The sequence below is a fragment of the Triticum aestivum genome, chromosome 6A (assembly GCF_018294505.1).
Source record: "Triticum aestivum cultivar Chinese Spring chromosome 6A, IWGSC CS RefSeq v2.1, whole genome shotgun sequence".
NCBI lineage: Eukaryota > Viridiplantae > Streptophyta > Magnoliopsida > Poales > Poaceae > Triticum > Triticum aestivum.
In genome coordinates, this window is record NC_057809.1 from 206,743,021 (window position 1) to 206,749,567 (window position 6,547).

A 6,547-nucleotide genomic window follows, 5' to 3' on the forward strand; every position below is an offset into this window, starting at 1 on the left:
TGAACTTCTTGTTTCCATTCTTTAATAACGAGGGAAATATGAGATTTTTCTATAATCATCGAACTTCTCCGTCTTTTTAATATGGACTTCCTGGTTTTTTTTCTTAATCTTTTTAATGAAATTTTGAAGCGCTCTATTTTTTAAAGTTGAAATTCTTGTTATTTTATTTTTGAACTTCTTGTTTCCATTCTTTACTAACGAGGAAAATCTGAGTTTCCTATAATCATTGAACTTCTCCATCTTTTTAATATGGACTTCCTAGTTTTATTTATTTTAGTAATGGAAAAAATCCTACTTTCTGATAGACATCGAACCACTCCATTTTTAAATTTGAACTTCTAGGTTTATTTTAACAGAGCAATCTTTTTTACAAAATTGTTTGAGATGCTTTTTCTAATGACCTTTGGGTTTTTTTGGATGAAAGTTTTTGTTATGTGATACCTCTGAACTTAGTTTTTTCTAAAACATGAACTTCATGTTCGAAAAGCAAAAAATTACACAAGAATATACATGCACAATACAACACCAATTCGTATTACACACAACACTATGTGCTGGTACACTATGTGCAGGCATTACACACAATACTATGGTCATCTTCCACGACCGCGGCGGCGGAGCAGGACGATGCCGCGGCCGGGCCTCGCGCGTGAACATCAAACTCTTTTTTTATTACAACGTCTTCGTTTATTTTTTTAGAAACATGGAAATATGATTTTTTTAACTATTTGAAGTTTTAACTTTTTTACAATTTGAAATTTTCAAAATTTTCTAGACGAAACTCAAGTAAATTTTTCCATAAGCCAAATACAAAAACAATCAAACAAAAGAAGGACATAGTTTCAATTGTTTCCTGCTTGTTGCTATACGAACATTTTTCATATAAAAAAAGACATACTGTACCTCTCATTCCTCACCACACTTTGAACAGAAAAAGGTATAAGAGCACATATTTGGATGGTTAGTGCACCCTCGAGTTAGGAGGAATAACTACAGAGAATCAAAACTGAATGTTTTTATGTTTGTACTTTAGGCAAACGAAACCACCTGCTCCTTTTGAATTGCTTGGTCAGCAAGATAACACAACGGACATCGACAGGCATCCGTGCTCATATTTTTTCTAGTTTTTGGTGAAGTTCGACTTGGTCTGCAGGAGAAGCATGAACGTGCTCATCTTTTTTCTAGTTTTTGGTGAAGTTCGACTTGGTCTGCAGCAGAAGCACGAACGTGCTCATCTTTTTTCTAGTTTTTGGTGAAGTTCGACTTGGTCTTTAGGAGAAGCACGAATGGGATCACCGATGGCTGAGCCAGAAGGAGACTGTTCCTTCCTTTTTTATAGAATTTCACATGGGGAAATTAGGGAGAAGACGCTAAGAACTCTGCTGCTGCTGTAGTTGACCTACTAGTAGCGTATGAATTGAACTTCAGTTAAGCTGTTTTTTGCTATCGAGGAGACGACGCGGCTGCCGGTGATGCACTGCTTGAGTGGCGTACCATCGTTTTGCCGCTCTATCCAGCCGCAATTCTTGTCAGTTGTTGTGAAATGTCAAAATACATATAGGTAGTAATATATGAACTTTTGGGGAAATAATAAATGAACTTCTAAAATACATTTTTGTTTTCTCACATAAACAAAATAAGAAACAGCATGGTTTTCTCACATACAGGCAGCTAATGTTTTGTAGTACACAACAGCCTGAACCTGAATACCTGATGCACGCATTGAACCTACGAACTGAAGAAACCGGTATACGCCGCCTCACCGCCTGCTCGGTATGCTAATGCAAAAAAAAGGTTCTCTCCCTCGATCTCGATCTACTTCCCCTTGAGCTTGCCGTTGGCGTCGGCCTCCTTGGAGTCCTTGGAGTTGAGCATGTCCTGGGCCTCGATCCAGATGACCATGGCGTCGGCGAGCTTGATGAAGTAGGGGTCGATCTTGCCGAGCTTCTCCTTGACCTGCTGCGAGAGCGAGATGTAGCACTTCTGCACGGTGTCGCATTCCTTGTCAGCTTCGCGACCTAGAAGAAGGGGATGATGTCCTCCTGCCAGAAGATGCCCATGTACTCCTTCAGGTTCACGAACGGGTTGCTGGCCTTGCTGTGCCAGATGTAGGGCAGCCCCGTCTTGACTCCTAGCCCAAGGTGGTCGCAGATCACCTGCACACATACACAAATTATTCAGTAAAAGTTCAGTACAGCCGGACCAAACTCAAAGACGATGTGTGTGTTTAGTTTAGTTATAGTTACCTTGACGCACCAATCGGCCACATGTCGTCGTAGCGTCCGATGGGCTGGCCGTCGCCCATGAGGCCGAAGTATATGGGCGGGCCGATGAGCTCGCGGTCGAAGGCCAGGTTCATGCCGCACGTGGAGGAGGAGTAGGTGGGTGCGCCGGAGCAGAGGGCAGGCTGCACCGAAGGGGAGGGAAGGTCGAGGTGGCGTAGAGGGAAGTTTGCGCCGGACGGGAGGCAAGGGCGCGCCGCACTGCACCACCGGGCGATGGACGGTGACATCGCGGCGGCCAGATGGGGGCGGCGGACGGATCTCGCGGTTGGGGCGGCGGCTGGATCATGCGGTGGGGGACGGCGCCGCGGCCGGATTCGAGGCGTGTGGCGGAGTTGCAGCTGGATCCGGGGGACGATGGCGGCGTGGTTGTAGGAGGAGACCGGCGGCGGGACCCATGGGCCGGGGGCGCTCTGGTGGCGGGAGCGCGCTGGGGAAGACGGGGCGGCCGAACCTGGCACGACGCTGGATCCGCTCGTCGGCGGCGGCGGTAGGTGGCCGGAGTTAGGCGCGCTGGCGGGATGTATGGCGGCGGCGGTGGTGGATCGGGAGAAGTTTATCGGCGGCGGCGCGATGCCGTGAGGAGTGTGTAGATGGGATCGGGAGAGGGTAGTGGAGGGAGTCGTGGGAAGTGGGTGGGGTGGTTTTTTTTCTTTGACCGGTCGGGTGGGTTTTCTCAGGAGTTCGGGAACGCCTCTTCGGGCCCTATATAGGGCGCGCCGTGATCCAAATAGTTATTCTAATCTTGGGATTAGAATAGTGCTACTCTCTCTCTCTCTATATATATGTATGTATATATATATATATATATATATACATATACATATATGTGTGTGGGGGGGTCTATTCTAACAACACCCCTTAAGACTTTATTCTGCACATCAATTTCTTATTCTGCTAACACCCCACATAACCCAGTCAACCGACCCGACGCGAACTACACGCACCAAAAAAAACCACCTCACCGGCCCATCTCCCCCACTTTACCCTCGATCCCTCCTTCTCCCTCCCGCTCCCCGTGCCCACGCCCCACCTCCAACCTTCTTCCTCCCCCAACCCGCGTGCCCAACCACCGCCCCCTCCTGCCACCTTCCTTCGCGGCTGGAACCACCCCGCCGCCGGCCATCATGCCCCAGCCTACCTTGCGCCATCACTGCCCCTCCCGCGCCGCCCCACCCTCCCCTCACCAGATCCGACGCGGCCGCGGCCCCTCCCGCTTCGTCCCACCCCCCCTTCGCCAGATCCAACGCGGCCACGGCCCCTTCCATGCCGCCCCATCCTCCTTACGCCGGATTCGACGCGGCCACGACCCTCCCCGCCGGATGCGAGCACCGCAACCTCCGACGAGGTCGCTCGTTGTCAGATCCGAACCACGGCGAGCCACCATGGTTTCGCCGTGCCGCCGTGCCGCCGTAGTTCCTTCGGTGCCACCGGTGGTCATCCCTTCATCGTTGGGAGCCGTTGTAGTCCGTCGGCGACGCGCTTGCAGCTCACTGTCCTTTGACAATCCCGTGGCGGAGCTCTGCTATCCGTGTCGTCTCGCTCTCCTCTCTTCTCACTGCCTCTGGCTGTAGTACATGGGTGTCACGGGTGCCGCACCAGTGCAGTTCGCCAGGGATGCAGTGCACCTCGCCGTGTGGTGCGGCTCGGAGTAGTTCCCCCCTTTTATCTTTCCCCATTTTTTTATGAATTTTCCATATGCAGTTCGACCAAATCCCGTGAGCAGTGCACTGCGTGCCCTGATGTGGTTCATCCATGACCACCGCGCAAGGTCACCGTCGCTAGTGTCGTGACTCTGAGCAGATGGCGAGTGGAGCAGCCCACCTTGCATTGCAGCATGGCATTTCCACCGTGGTGCCCCTCCTCCTCCTATATCCCTCATCCTTTCTTGCAGTTTACTGTATATATTGAAGCAGTGCTCCACCTACTAAGCTACAGCACAGAGTTCACTTGAAAAAAATGTTAACCGCATCACCGGTGGTGCTTGATTGTTGTTCATCTGGTGGCCCACACAGGCTATGGCGGCGCTGCTGCAAGTCGTCCAGAGGAGGTAGACGTCCTCCACCTCAACAAGGAATGTGAGATCCAACCGAAGACTCCACCAGCCACCAGGAGCAAACCCACTCACCGACGAGACAACAACCCACAAGCGTCGTGCGCGTACAGTTCATTTTGTGTATCCTTGCAAAATGCAGTGTGTGTATGCGTGCAGTCCACCCCCTCGGCCATCTGTTTATTTTTTGAGATGACAAAAATGTATTATTAGATGTGGTGGTTCCACTTCTTTTGAAAAATGATTGTAGTATGGTATGTGTATGCGTGCAGTGCGGTGTGTGTATGCATGCACTGCGCTGTTGTGGTTCCCTTTGTAAAACAATAACAAAACATCGCAAAGAAGTTTGTTTCATTTTAGATGTAGTTCATGTGGTTCACTAACTTTGACCATGTGGTCCACATAAGTCTAAAAAGAAGTAAGAAAAAAGACAAAAATGTCACGCGGTTCAATTTGGCTTGTAGCAAAAAAAAAAAGAACCGCGTGCAGTTCCTTATGTTGATATTGCAGTACGGTTTTCCATCCGATGTAGTGACGTTGCTCATCAAAACGGTTTTCCATCTAATGTAGTGTCGTTGCTCATCAAATGCAGTTGTGTTCATCTGAAGTGAAAATGAAAATACATAATAACAACTTTAAAAAGAACCGCGTGTTGGTCCTTATGTTGATATTGCAGTACGGTTTTCCATCTGATGTAGTGTCGGTGCTCATCACATGCAGTTGGGTTCATCCAAGGTGAAAAATGAAAATACATAATAACAACTTTAAAAAGAAAAATTGTGCAGTGCACTTTCCCGTCTGATGCAGTGCGGTTTTCCGTCCGAAGCAGTGAGTTCTTCTGTCTGATGCAGTACACACGTCGGTTTTGGTGTCGCGAAAAACAGAGTATCCGCATTTTAGTAATTTTAAAACAGCTCTTAAACCGTAAGGAATTAGAGAGCGTGTTCTACATGAAAAAGTTGCGCCTTGTCGATATCTTTCCAATGATGTATCATTTGCATCATTCTGCTGGGCAGTTTGAAAAAATTATGAAAAAACGGCCGCTGCCACTCGTCGTTCGCCGCACGATTTTCAAGATTAACTTAAAACCGTAAGGAATCTCAAAAACATTTCAACATATGAAAGTTGTGCCTCGTCCGTAGATTTACAATGGCGTATCATACGCCTCATTTCGACAAACAGTTCAAAAAATAGAGCGAAAACAGTACCGAAAAATCGATTTAAAAAAAAACAGAGTTCCGCGATTTAGTAAATTTGAAACTGCTCTTAAACCATAACGAATTAGAGAAAATGATAGATATGAAAAAGATGCGCCCCGATAATATCTTTCGAACGGTGTATCATTTGCTTCATTCCGATGAGCGGTTTAGAAGAAATCACGAAAAAACGCTCGCTGCCACTCGTCATGGGACGCACCATTTTCAAAACTGCTCTTAAACCGTGTGTAATATCGAAAAGTGTTCAACATGTTGAAGTTGTGCCTAATCCATAGCTTTCCAACGGTATATTATATGCCTCATTCCGATAAACGGTTAAAAAACTAAAGCAAAAATGGTACCGGAAAAACACGGCGTGCAGTTTTTTTGCGATGGGAAGTTCACTCGCGTGAGTACTGCAGCACACTTGGTTCAAACAATGACGTGCAGTTACGTTGAGCATGCAATGCAGAAGTGTTGTGAGAATAACTATTCTGCACGCTCAACGCGAGAGCACTGCATTTTCTATAGCAAGAGTACTGCAATACAGACTAGTGAACTTCGTGTCGGAAAAAACTGCACGCGGTGTTTTTTTGGTACTGTTTTCGCTCTAATTTTTTAACCGTTTATCGGAACGAGACATATAATGTGCCATTGGAAAGCTATGGATTATGCGTAACTTCGCCATGTTGAACACTTTTCGAAATTCCTCGCAGTTTAAGAGCAGTTTCAAAAATGGTGCGGCGGATGACGAGTGTCAGCGAGCGTATTTTCATCATTTTTTATAAATCGCTTATCCGAATAAAGCAAATGATACGCCGTTGGAAATATATCGTCGAGGCACATCTTTTTCATATCTATTATTTTCTCTAATTTGTTATAGCTTAAGAGCAGTTATAAATTTACTAAATCGCGGAATTACGTTTTTTTTGAAATTTTTGCAATTTTTGGTACTATTTTCGCTCTAGTTTTTGAACCGTTTGTCGAAATGAGGCATGTAATACGTCGTTGGAAAG